Raw genomic sequence first — 13,904 nt, 5'->3', positions numbered from 1 at the left:
CCAATATAAGGGTACACGTTTTTTTGCAGAAAGTCACTACATTTTTTTTTTATTTCTGAACATCAACTGTGAAGAACAATTAATGAGACAAATAAAACAGGCACTAAAAAATTATGCATCCAATTATATACAGAAGCAGCTCATTAAGAACATGTGTTGTCATCAATTAACAGCTGCCGCACTGCTGCGTCGTCTTTTATATTTTGTTAATCTTACATCCCTATTAACGCAGCTATGTTTATTTCAGATATGTTTATCTTTTTTTTTTTAGTTGTGTGTGTTTGTCACATGGCCGCGTATAGAAGCCGCTCATCTGAGTTTGACCTCATCCTTGGATTTTGGTCATTATCCTGCAAATTCAGTGCATGTAAGTAGCAGATAAGTCTAAGCGCCTTCCAAACTGGGGCAATATGGGTCATGAAAAACGCCCAGCCTGCACACCAACACAATTATGAATAGATTATGCTGAAATGACAAATTATTTAAAAATTAAACACCATTTCGCTGTGTGCATTTTGCGCCACTTTGTTTATGAGTCAAACTCAAATCATTCAGTGGTAATTAAGCGAATCAAATTCCACATGACAACTTATATTGCTCATTTTGTCTATGTGCTCAACCAATCTTGTATTGCAACTAATTAGAGTAGTCTTCATTCTCTCGAGGAAAGTTTTCAATACCGCAGAGACGTGTTCTTCGTAAATCTTACTATCTTCATCCCCATTGCAAGGAGGCAACGATCAGAGCCCGTCACAATCAGATTAAAGCCTCAGTCGCAAAAAAAGGAACGCCGCTGTGGGCCACCTGCTGATGAAACTCGCTCACACACCTGCTCACGTGGGTGCTTTGCCGCCAGCGGCGACGCAATGAGAGCTCAAGGCCAATCGCGTGCATCCAGCTCACTCAATTGTCATCCTTGTGTTTTAATCAATACAGCAGCACATACTTATGCGCTTGGCTCTGTCATCCCAATAGATGCCAGTTCTAAAAGAGCGTGTTTTATATTTACAATGTAATCTTTTAAGGCTTCATGATGGAATGCCTGCCATTGTCCTATTTTCCCTTACAAGGCCACTCCAACAGTTTGCAGTTTGTCAACTAAGATAAGTTCCAGCACTCCCGTGACCCTGACTGGGAAGTACAAAATGAAAGTAATAAACAAGCACTTTTGATAAACACTGCAACATTTTGGTAATAACCTCAAAGTTCATTTACTGCTATACAAAAGTTTACGAAGATGCTGACTCATATATGCTACTAATCCGAGTCGCATCACATCTCACTTCCAATAAAAGGCGGAGCAGACTGCACCATGTTCGCCAGTCAATCACAGGACGCTGTTTCAAACCCATTATAGAAAATCAACGCATCCTAAACTTATGAGGTGAAACTGAACGACTGTTTTGTTACTTTACAACTTTGTCAGGTAACAAGAAAACGGCATTGACTTGGCTTCAAGTGACAGATCCGCGCTCCCAAAACAAGGCACTACTTAAACTGCCACAGCGAGTGGCACTCCATTTCACCTTAACCGCAGAAGAAAATGGAATCAAATAAATAAAACAAACGACATTTGTGGGATGTGCACTGCAAAGCAGAGCACTCCTAAAGGCGCCAAGTCTTATTTTGGGGCAAGCAAATCATAGTTTTGCAATTCTGTTTGACATATGCCATTCCAGAATTAGCACTTTGTTAAAATTAGGTTGCAGAGCTTCACTCAAAGTAACAGTTAAAGGTAGATTCAATGATTTTCTCGAAGTGTGCCAAGTGACTCAGTTTTGCATACGTTTCTATGAAAAATGTGTATTATATCTTAAATTTTAAAGTTTTAAAACATATTTTTTTATGTTTCGACTTTTGGAAGCACGCAATTCCTGAGGAATATTAATATTGATTTAATTGGAATTAATATTTAAGTAATTTTATTTATTTATATCCTTCTGCAATGCAATTGTGTCATTGTGTTTATAAAATGAAACAATTGACTATGTGACTGGCTGACGTTGCATGACAATAGTGTTTAAAAAAAAAAAAAATTGTTTACAGAAAGTTGTCTCTGTTAAGAAGACATTTGTGTTCGTTTAAAAAAAAAAAATACACTAAAGTGCTCACTGTGAAGAAGACGCCAGTTTTAATATTGTGTTTCAGTGATGGTACAAAACTATTTACTCATTCAATAAACATAAATTTACGTCTTCAGTAGTATTATCGTAGATTATCATATTTTATTTCCTGACCAATATATCGATAATCGTGATATCGCATTATCGTGAGATAATCGTTATCGTGAGCCTTGTACCGCATATCGTATCATACCGTGAGGTACCCAGAGTTTCCCGCCCCGAACAGAGAACCAAATCACTCACGTGGATGCATGAAAAGAGTGAACAAGACTCACAAAAAAAGTGTTGCACTTCTTAACACTGTGGGTGCGTGGTCAATGCCTTGCTCAAGGGCATTTTGACAGTAGTTCAGATCAGACTATTGCCTCTCCGGCAACATGTTGCCGGCACTCCATAGCCGTAAATATCCGTCTTCTATCACTCTGGCCTCTGGGTTATTCAGTGATGTTTTGCAATGGAACATCAACTCTCAGATAGCTGGCAGGAGCACTTGCACAGCATCAACATGAAAGACAGCTTGGCTTTCAAGAAGAATGCTCCAGCCCAATTAGAAAACTTGAAAACAACGGTAATTAGATGGGGAACAGGCAGTGAGAATCTCGGGCCCAACTGAGTTGTGCCCTGAATGCCTCTGCCAATTCAACATTATACGTCTTCCTAAAGCATTCATCAATTCACTCGCTGGAGAAGCTCCAATTTGAGGGAATTGCCAGCAAAGGGGCATTGCTGCGAACACATTATTTTGTTTCTGCAGTTTACTTGCCGTTGAAATAGAAGGAATACACTGGGAAATGAGAGGTGAAAGCCAGAAGGCGCTGCTTTCCATCATAGTTACTACTGCCAGTTCTCCTTCAAAAATAGCTCCATCTTTAGCAACTCTTTTTTTCTTTTCTTTTTTAATGTCCAAACTATCTTGCAGCTCTCACATAAAAAAACAACAAAACACTACAGTATGTATATCCCACAAAGCTCCATCTTTCTGTTATGGTCGAGGTGTGGTGGTGGACCCAAAAACAGGGAAGCAAGGCGAGCGCCGAGGAGGCAAAGAAAGAGGTAAAAAAAAATAAAAAAAAATAAAAATAGTTCAATACTAGGGGTGTTAAAAAAAAAATCGATTCGGCGATATATCGCGATACTACATCGCGCGATTCTCGAATCGATTCAATAATCGGCAGAATCAATTTTTATTTATTTTTTTTTTTTTATTTTTTTTTTTTTTTTTTTTTTTTAGGATTCACACCTTGAGCATGGAAGAATGTTATATGAACGGAACATTAAGCCTTAATATTTTATTTTAATGCTGTTTAAACATGAAACAGATTACAACCTCTATAAGACTGAAATTTCAGATAATACATTTTCATATAAATCTTACACTCTACAAGCTTACTGATTAGTATTTTCTAAATTTGAATGAAAAAAATCGCAAGAATCGACTTATAAATTCGTATCGGGATTAATCGGTATCGAATCGAATCGTGACCTGTGAATCGTGATACGAATCGAATCGTCAGGTACTAGGCAATTCACACCCCTACAATAAACACAAACAAGGAGGCAAAAATAAGCTACAAACTAAGAAACAAAAACAAAGTCCGAAGAGGTAAACGAGACAAGGCATGAAACAAAACCAGCAGCATGACAAAAGGAAAATGACAATGAATCGACACAGACAGAGGGGAGACAAGAGACGAAATACACACACACTGACACAACAAGGCACAGCTGGGCAAGACACAAGTGAAAGAGGATTCTGATAGGTTGATACACGAGAAAGTCAGGCAAACACAGGTGGGCAGGACAATGCTTGACGAGACAATGGGAGACAAACAAGGAAAGCAGAACATCATAGATCATAACAGAAACTTAAAGGAACATGATGACAAACTCAAACAAAACCCACTTAAAACTTGAACCCTGACAAAAGCATCCATCCATCCATCCATCCATCCATCCATCCATCCATCCATTTTCTTGACCGCTTATTCCTCACAAGGGTCGCGGGGGGTGCTGGCGCCTATCTCAGCTGGCTCTGGGCAGTAGGCAGCGGACACCCTGGACTGGTTGCCAGCCAGTCGCAGGGCAGATTTCCATTTAATATGCGGTTCATTTTTCAATCTCCTCTTCTTGTGAAGTATTTGAAATAATAAAGTAATCCATCTTTTGAGGAAGATAAAATAGGTTTTATGATTAGATTAACAATGATGGCCGACCAAGAAGCATGGAAGTAAGTAAGCTTCTATCTGTATTTGAAGTCCTTATACCGAAAAATTCGCCTTATTTATTGAATGACCCTCGTACAATAGTCCACTATAATGAAACTACATTTTTGTTTATGCTGCGTGTTTTGTTCACAAATTCTTTATCATTTAAGGTTGTTAGCTGGAACCGAGTGCACCTTTTGTTTCATGGCCACTGAGGGCTGAGTCTGTCTGGCCTAAGAAATATTCAGTGATGCCATTGAGACCATGCTGAGGCAGAGATGTTAGTCTTAAGTACTGTAGAAGTCTTAAGTACCGGAACAAAACAAGAACAAAGTAATTCACAGCCTACTGACCACCCTCTAGGGTGAAAATGAAAATCAACAAATATCAGCTAGGCCAAGTTTTTCTCAATGTAGAGACGTGCAAAAAGAGACCTGATCTGAATCCAAAGGGAAATCTGTAGGCTGACTTGAAGAAGGATGTACACATGAGATGGTATTGGCGGACATGGAGCACTTTTGCATGGAAAAGTGGGAAAACTTTACCATAGTAATTTCAAGTTTTCTCATGTTCTGCCACATTTGGTGAGTGATTTGTCGTGGTTGTCATAACAAGCTATCTTAATTTAAGGTCGCCATTTTGTAGAATTCAATCATAGCACATCCCAGCATGTGACAGTTTACAGACCCGGCGCTATACAATGAGTTGCCTTGACAGAATGTGAAAAACATATCAGACCTTGATCGGAATGGGAGAAACCTTACGGACCCCATCGGGATGTGATGGATTGGGAGGGAACATACAAGCATCAGTGATAGACGACGGGGCAACCTATTATTGCACAAAACTGGTATTTACAGCTTGAACATGGTGAAAGCCACTGTGGGAGTATTCAAATAATCTTAAAATGGAGTCAATTTTGGGGAAAAATACGTTTATTAATTATGCCAACTTGAGTTTTGTTTTTACCCGTATTTTCCGCACTATAAGGCGCACCTAAAAGCCTTCAATTTTTGTATAAGTGCGCCTCATATATGGATCAATAATGAGCCGCAACAGGTCTCGCTGTCAAGACGCTACCGGTGACCCTGCACGATCGGTGACGCGCATGCGCAGAAGATCCCGCCATCTTGGATCGCTAGCTAATACTAATACTTTACCTCAGAGAAAATAATAAAACAGCTGTTTATTCATTTTGGGAGTGAATGGAGTTGTCAGAAAGCTGGTTTGTAATCTATTAATAAAGTTTGACTGACCTATCTGACTGTTTTGTTGACATTCCCTTTAGCGTAGCGCCATCTAATGGATGCATAACTTAACCTCAGTCTATACTGTAGCGCCTTATATATGGAAAAAGTTTTAAAATATGTCATTCATTGAAGTTGCGCCTTATAATGAGGTGCGCCTTATAGTGCGGAAAATACGGTATGTTTTATTGTTGATTTATGTTTTACAGTAAATTAAGTGGTGTTAACAGATCCCGTGAATTAGTTTTTAGAGTGAAAGATTGGAAGGGACTCATTTGATCAAATTGATAATCCTTAATCATGGAAAGTGCTGTATTAATACGTAGACTCTAGTGTGATTGTTGAATGACCTGGCAGAAATGCTAAATTTGGTGTTGTATTGGTCTGTAAAGTAGAAGGGAAGGTTGCAATTTAGTAATTCCATTACATTATCACATACATAAGGAAAATAGAGCAGAGTACAAAAATACAATCACATAATTGTAATCCTGTCAAGAGTAGTTTAGATATTAAACGGCACAAAACACAATGCAGCCCGTCTCCATCTTATGTAGAGACTAAAAATTGGTTTTGAGAAGCCGATGAGAACACTGGATAACAAAGCGAATCAATTGACTTTTATAGCTCTCGTTTCCTGCTGCAACATCAGTAAAAAATTCAATTTCATAAGCATGAGAGAATGAATACACCGCCTGCTGAACACACAGAGAGAAAATTCACTCGGGGTTACGGCAAACAAAATTCAAAATAAAACATTCAAATCCCACATTGTGCAGTGCAGCATTGTGTCCTACATCACTGAACATTGCCTGTGTATTCTCATCAGCTTATACTGGGTCATCTTGTCATTGCTATGGCAGTTTACAGTACAGTAAAACTTATGAGGAAAATGCTCGATGAGTTGTTATTAGTAGTTAAGCCTTGGTGGAGGTCTGTAAGCATATATTCTATCTATCTATCTATCTATCTATCTATCTATCTATCTATCTATCTATCTATCTATCTATCTATCTATCCATCCATCCATCCATCCATCCATCCATCCATCCATCCATCCATCCATCCATCCATCCATCCATCCATCCATCCATCCATCCATCCATCCATCCATCCATCCATCTATCTATCTATCTATCTATCTATCTATCTATCTATCTATCTATCTATCTATCTATCTATCTATCTATCTATCTATCTATCTATCTATCTATCTATCTATCTATCTATCTATCTATCTATCTATCTATCTATCTATCTGTCTGTCTGTCTGTCTGTCTTAGGGGTGTCAGGCAATTAACATTTTTAATCGTTATTAATCGCATGACTTCAATATTTAACTCAAGATTAATCGCAAATTTTATATCTCTTCTAAATGTACAATATTTTTTTTCCCTAAGTTTTTATACTCAACATAAAAGTGGGGAAAAATGTTAAACTAATAAAAAAAAAGATGCTGCATCTTTTAGTCACTTATACAGTAATTTCATATTTACTCACAAAATTCAGTTAAAATTAAAAAGATGTCATGTAAAAAAAAATTGTGTGATATCAATTCGTTGAGGTCATTTTTCTGCTACGAGATGACATAATTGCATTTGTTGCACTTGTGAAATTCTGCACATTTTTTAAATTGTATAATACAACTTGACCCTAGTCTCCACAAATGTATGCATAATTATTAAATTTATTACTCCTAAATTTTGATATGGACGTGTCTATTGCGTTGTGGCTGGAAATCCCCCAGTACAGGCTTTCTAAAAGGCAGTAATTGATTTCGCGCTAAAAAAATTTATGGCGTTAAAGGAACTTTAAATTAACTCAAAATTAATGCACTTTTATATATATATATATATATATATATATATATATATATATATATATATATATATATATATATATATATATATATATATATATATATATATATATATGATATATATATCACAGCATGTGACAATTTACAAACAGACGTTATATATACAGTATATACTGTAGTGTGCCTGCTTCAAAAGGATTTCATTCTATCAGTCAACCACTAGATGGCACTACATCTGACACACTGTCCCTTTAAACTTATACATTAAACATCCATCCATCCATTTTCTTGACCGCTTATTCCTCACAAGGGTCGCGGGGGGTGCTGGCGCCCATCTCAGCTGGCTCTGGGCAGTAGGGGGGGGACACCCTGGACTGGTTGCCAGCCAATCGCAGATACATTATACATACATTTAAAAAACAAAACAAGTTTCATTTTATGGCCTTGCATGAACAACAGGATGTCACCAATCCAAACGTATCGTGAAGCTGGATTGACTTAAAACCCTTTCACACCTGCACTGTAATATGCTGTTGGCCAACCTATTCAATTAGTATGTGCAGCAGCCATGGAGGCTGATGCCGCATGAGGCAGGTCCTTGCTGCAGCGGCAGCTGCGCCCAAATAGAACAAGACCCACTCAGGCGCAGTGTCCTGTGATGAAATCTCCGTACATCCAAAAAGTGAATTTGATGATGGTGAAAACAGCATGAAGATTATCATTTTACATGTGTCAATTCTTTCTAATAATTATCTCTCCATTAAAAGACAATTCGATATGTATCTCCTGACATATTTCAACGTGGAATGATCTCTCATGCATTTGCAACTTTTCTGTCTCAAACCAGTGTATGTTACATCCGTAATTTTCATCCTATTTCATAATAGACTGCAATAACTGTCCCACAGTGATATTTGTAATTATGCTACCATATATGTGGAGTTCTTTGGTCTTTATTGTTCTCTTCTTTGCAGTTCAAGGAAAGAAAGAAATTTCTGATGTATTTTAAAAAAAATATGGAAATTCAGACAAATTGTTCTGGAAGTGAATTGCTATTGAGTCTGCTATTGAGTCTGCTATTGAGTCTACTGATGTATTTGCATGTGACTGTAAAACAATTTTGTCTATTCATAATGTGGTGTGAGCACACAAAGTATAGAGTCAGAATACATATTTTTTTTGGTCTGTCTTAATTTGTTTGTGAGTGCCAGAGAATTCTGTGCCAGCAAACGTCTGCTGGCGCCTCTGTGTTTATATCTGTGTGTTGGGAGTACGTGTGCCAAATTAAGTGTGCCGGGGTGTGCGTGCGAGCGTGTGTGTGCATTGTGTTTCAGCTGTGAGACTGGCTGACCAACTGAGTGCCCCTAAGCAAGTCACATGACTGTGTAAGCCTGCCTGTTTGTGTTTTTATCTTAATTACTGCAGGACTGCAATTGGATCTCCTTACCAACAGTTTCTTCGTGTTTGAATGTGTCTGAATCGTTTATCCCTCCTTTTTAACATTTACAAGAAAATACTGACCAGCACCAACATTAGGTACATTGCTCAATCTAATAAAATTTCACCCAAAAATAGCTGTATCCAAAATATGTGAGACACGTGTTATTATATTTTATTATTGTTTTTCACTCGCAATAATGTAAACTGCTCTATAAGTGTTTTTTTTCCCCAACATATCTTGATATGAGTATTCTTTTTTTTTTTTTTTTTTACTACTGACTCAAACAACTCAAACAAAATAATTGTCTTAAACATAATAAGTATATTCCACTTGCAATGGTCCTGTTCTTAACACATGACCAGAGCTTATATTTTAAATCTCAGTTTTTAGGTTTCGTTGTCGCAGCAATTCCAGCGTCAAAGAGACTGCATGCATTGAGTGCATTTTAGATTACCCTCAGTTCTGCCCTAAAAAAAAAGACTTTCAGATACAGAGACATATCTAATTATGTTAAGATATATGTGGGGTACTTTGGTCTTTGTTGGGCCCCGCATTGCAGTCCAAGGAAATTAATGTTTCCGTACCCTTAGTTACAATGGAGAATGTTTGTGAGAAAATGCTACATTTGCAGAAAGAAAGAAAGAAAGAAAGAAAGAAAGAAAGAAAGAAAGGAAGAAAAAAAAGTCGCATTTTGTCGGATTTACATTAAAACAAACAAACTATGAACATTGGCAGCACACATTAAAATCACATTTCACCAACATGACTATGATTTTATTTTGTGAAACATGATTGTAATGAGTGCACTGCACAATTTCCATACTTGGGGTATAAAGAAAAAAAGTACAGTGAATGTATCATACAGCACAGAGATTGAGTTATTGCCTCTTCTGATTTTAGTCCTCAGTTATGAAGGGCCTTGCTTGAAAATAACATTACAGATTTAGTATGGGCAATACAATATTTGAGTACATGACATTGTTGACAGCACATGTAAGGTTGTGTTTTTGATGTAGGTCACTCAATAGGAGGCCAAACTACTGAGCCTATGGGCCAAACTTTGAACAGAAGGTCATACTGCTTGTTGGTCTGAATGAAATCAGAGCTAATGTCAACTATAAAACATACTTAGTCATTCCTTTCTTTTAAATGTATCCATTTTTTTTTTTTTTTTGGCTATCGTTAGTTTACACTAAAGCTCGGAATTCAAGACCGACCTTATACCACTTTGTTGATGCATTAAGTATATTTGTTGCATTTAGTGTGCAGTGTGTAACGTCACAGTGTAAAATAAGTCCTTATATTGATTGAAGCTCTTCTACACACAGTGTAATGATCTTAACTCATTTGCAATGCATGATGCACAGGACAAAGGTCATACAGGCACAGTATAGGCTTCCTTTTGTTGATGGACACATTATTAATTAAAAAACAAAGAAGAAAAAACTGTGACTAGAGCAGTCAATTGTCACAAGATGCACAGTACAACTTAATATCATCAGTGTGTCATAGTGTAAACGCATGGGTTTACATCACACGGAAAGTATATTCAGTAAAAACGTAATGCGGATGCACGAGCATTTTACCAGATTACATTATGACAAAATCCCTTAGCGATATTTTATCTCCCTTATGTAGTGTCCAATAAATAAAGCAGGTCAGGCTTGACACTTAACTTGGATTTACAACTCATCCATCTGTGAAATCATCCATCCTGTCCATATTTGTTCTCAGTGGAGGTTCTCCTTTCCTAGCGTTTTGTCACAGGTTGATTCTGGGGCCGCATATGTTACTCCCAGCCAGAGCAGTTGGTGAACTGTTGGGGGAGAAAACACTGCTAACATTCCTGCATATGGTACATATATACAGTTTTTCCATCCTGGCATCCACTGCTGTCTTCATCAATCATCACCCATCATCATTTCTTCCCATCTTTCATTCATTGTCTGGTCGTTGGCTAACTTGCTGTCATGATTTGTGTTTTTGTTGATTTTTGGTTAGTTTTAGGTTTGTCATGTTTTCCTTGTGTTCTGTATGTCTCTCGTTAGGATAATGTATTCACCTGTGCATGTAGACCCAGTCTCTTGTGTCTTCCAATCAGCCACTTGTTTTTTTTTTGTCCAGGTGTTTCTCACTGTCTCGTCAGTTTGGTTGTATTTAGCTCCCTGCTTTTTTCAGTCTTTGTCGTTTAATCTTGTCACAAAGTGTCACAAAATGGTTCCTTTTTTCCCGAGTCTGGTCTGGTTTACTTTGGTGGCAATTTGATTCCTGGTTTGCCTTTATACTTTGTGTCTCGTTTCGGCAATTGTGAGTTTATTTGTATTTTGGTTATGGCATGCCGTCCCACAACAGTGTGTGACCAGGCTGATGACAAGGTGTCAGGCTTGATGTTTTTGCCATGCATTTTTGAGGGCTCCTGATTCCTATATATATATATGTCTTAATAGTAATGTCTTGTTTCTTCAAACTTCAGTCATCTAATCAACAAGTCAAGGCAACAGAAAAAAACTCAATGGCAAGGAATGCGTTGCAAAATTTGCATACTCAGCTCTGCAGCTCATCGCACAAATACATGTCCCTTGCAAATGTAGCATCGCTTAAAAGGGTAATAGACTCTCGAATGGTCTAGATTTATTAACAAGAAATTTTGTTGTAATAAAGACATTTCTATTAGACACAAATTTTCTTACTTACACGCACATGCATATACGCGATGTAGAGTATACTGTATGTACCCTATGAACGCTTGGCTGCCACATTCCAAAATTTTCTTAGGCACAGCACACATTTTTACATCTTGCTAAGAAGAATTTATGCGGTACAATGAGTGTTATTTTGAATGTCAGCAACAGCATGATGCAAGGCACAAATTAGTTAAAAACAAAGACACTTAACTCATTTGATACCAAAAACGTTTAAATACGTTTTATTTTAAATGTATTAAGTGTCCCAAAGACGTATTTATACGTTGTTTATTATTATTATTGTTATTATTATTATTATTATTATTATTATTATTATTATTATTATTATTATTATTATTATTATTATTATTATTAGTTATTATTGTTATTGTTATTATTATTATTATTATTATTTTATGCTAGAGCATACAGAAGGCTTTGATGCAGCTTCGCAGAACGGCTGGAAAGAAAAAAGGTAGTAATTACAAAAACGGCCAGCAGGTGGCAACACACTATAGTAGATCAACCAGGGCCATGATGAAAACAAGTTCTGGTCCCCACAACGCTAAGCAGATTTGTGAATAATAATAAAACTTAGCTATATTCTAATGCTAATTGCTGCAAAACTGAAACAGATAGAAATATACTTTTTTTTTTCCTGATGAAAGAAGAGACTCTAATCTTTCTTTTGGTAGGTTCCATGTTTTTAGAGCAATAGAACACAATCTTCTGTGGGCCTTGCAAAATCTGTCAAAATCCAGGAAAACAGCCGGGAGCGAAGGGGTTTGCTTCAGTGAAAATGGCTGGGAGGGAATGAGTTAAAAAGGTTGGTACATAGGTGATTGTTTGCATGGGAAGAACTATCGAAAACATGAGGCAAACGGCATTGTCAATGCAATCTGTTATGACTTGAGTCATGCAGGAGTAATATTTGGGTCTTGTCTCATGTTTGGGGTCACGGCTGGGTTAAGTTTGAGTAGAGTTCATAACCGTGCGCCACAGTTCATGACCTGTTATGTGTCTGTTAGGTACTGATGTAACACGTGTCTGTTTACAAAACGTGCTGTTCGTGATGTCAATCTTGAATCTTTTGGGTGATGTCGGGGACCTATGTGATGGTGTTCTTTAGTCCTTTACGATCCACTGTCTGTAGGTGCAATCTGAGAATTGTGTGTGGTTTGCCGGATTATTGCTCAACTGTTTGTGTGTACCGCTCACTTAGTTTCTGCTTCTCAATGTGAATAAATAGATAAAATCTTATTTGGGATCCAACCTCTCAGCACACAACATAATCGAAACGAGGTCAAAGCGCACTTGGGTTCACTGGCATAAAACAAGGAATGCTGGAATCTGATGACTGAATACAACGAAATGGCGAACAGACAAAATGACATATGAAGTCAAATATGAGATAATCAGCGATAACAAAGTGCAGGTGATAGGAGACACACTCATAAGCAGGTGCACACATAACAGTGGGGATGGGAAAGGGAAACACATGCACAAGATGCACACAAACGTTATACAGAAACTTATTTCTAAAAATTGCCCTATGCCAATCATTGTCATTATGTTGTTTATACGTCCCACAAAAATGGCTAGAAAATGTCAGACTTCAAACAGCACTGCAAGGGTTCTGACAAAAGAAAATATTTACATACACTGACTCTGTGATTGTATAGCGACAAAAGCAGATAATGGAAGAAAGCTTTTTTTTTTTTTTTTCCTTCTTCTACTGCAGCACTATCTGCTGGATCTTTTGGCAGACTGCACAAGCTACTCTGAATACAAATCCTGTACTTTGGTCGACCCCTCTCCAACACTTCAGTTAACTAAGTTCCATCACAATCTGGTGTATTGTACTGAAAATGCCAATTTTAAAAAAAATGAGAATATTATGACTGTAAATCTGTCATGTGTCTCATATCAAAGGATGGTCTTGCTTCATCGATATAGGTTGCAAGCGACCCCTCCATTTTTCTTTTGAAACACTACCACAGCCTGAGTGCTTCTGTATCTTCGAGGAAAATGAATCCAGCAAGAACATCACAATACATCAGATTAGTATCTACTGTAGGCAATTATGTATGTGTGTGTATGGGGCATCTGTACGCATTTGTGCATTTGTGGTGTGCCTGTGTGTGTGTTATTGCATCAGCATAATACATTCACTCTGGAACATCTAAATTAATTCCCTATGCTAGCCTTTATCCTCCAAAAGCTAAGCGACCTAGTTTCGATATTATTATGACTATTTTTCCAGAGTTGCAGTTTTCGAGCTTCAAAGCAATTTGACATGATGTGTACTCGGCAGTGGAGAGAAAAAGAGGTTATCCACATGTATTGCCTAATTGTGTTTGTGTGTGCCTTTGAGATTCCCGACGAAAAT

At 37.4% G+C, this 13,904-nt stretch overlaps 1 protein-coding gene across 3 annotated transcripts in view; it reads left to right on the top strand.

Annotated features, from left to right (window-relative positions):
- Positions 1 to 13,904, top strand: part of kiaa1549la (KIAA1549-like a) — a 97,664-nt gene that overhangs the window by 15,137 nt on the left and 68,623 nt on the right. The window lies entirely within an intron of this gene.

The sequence above is a fragment of the Festucalex cinctus genome, chromosome 3 (genome assembly GCF_051991245.1).
Source record: "Festucalex cinctus isolate MCC-2025b chromosome 3, RoL_Fcin_1.0, whole genome shotgun sequence".
In the NCBI taxonomy this organism is placed as follows: Eukaryota; Metazoa; Chordata; class Actinopteri; order Syngnathiformes; family Syngnathidae; genus Festucalex; species Festucalex cinctus.
Note: the sequence above shows the minus strand (reverse complement) of the source record. Positions and strands in the feature narration are given on the sequence as shown.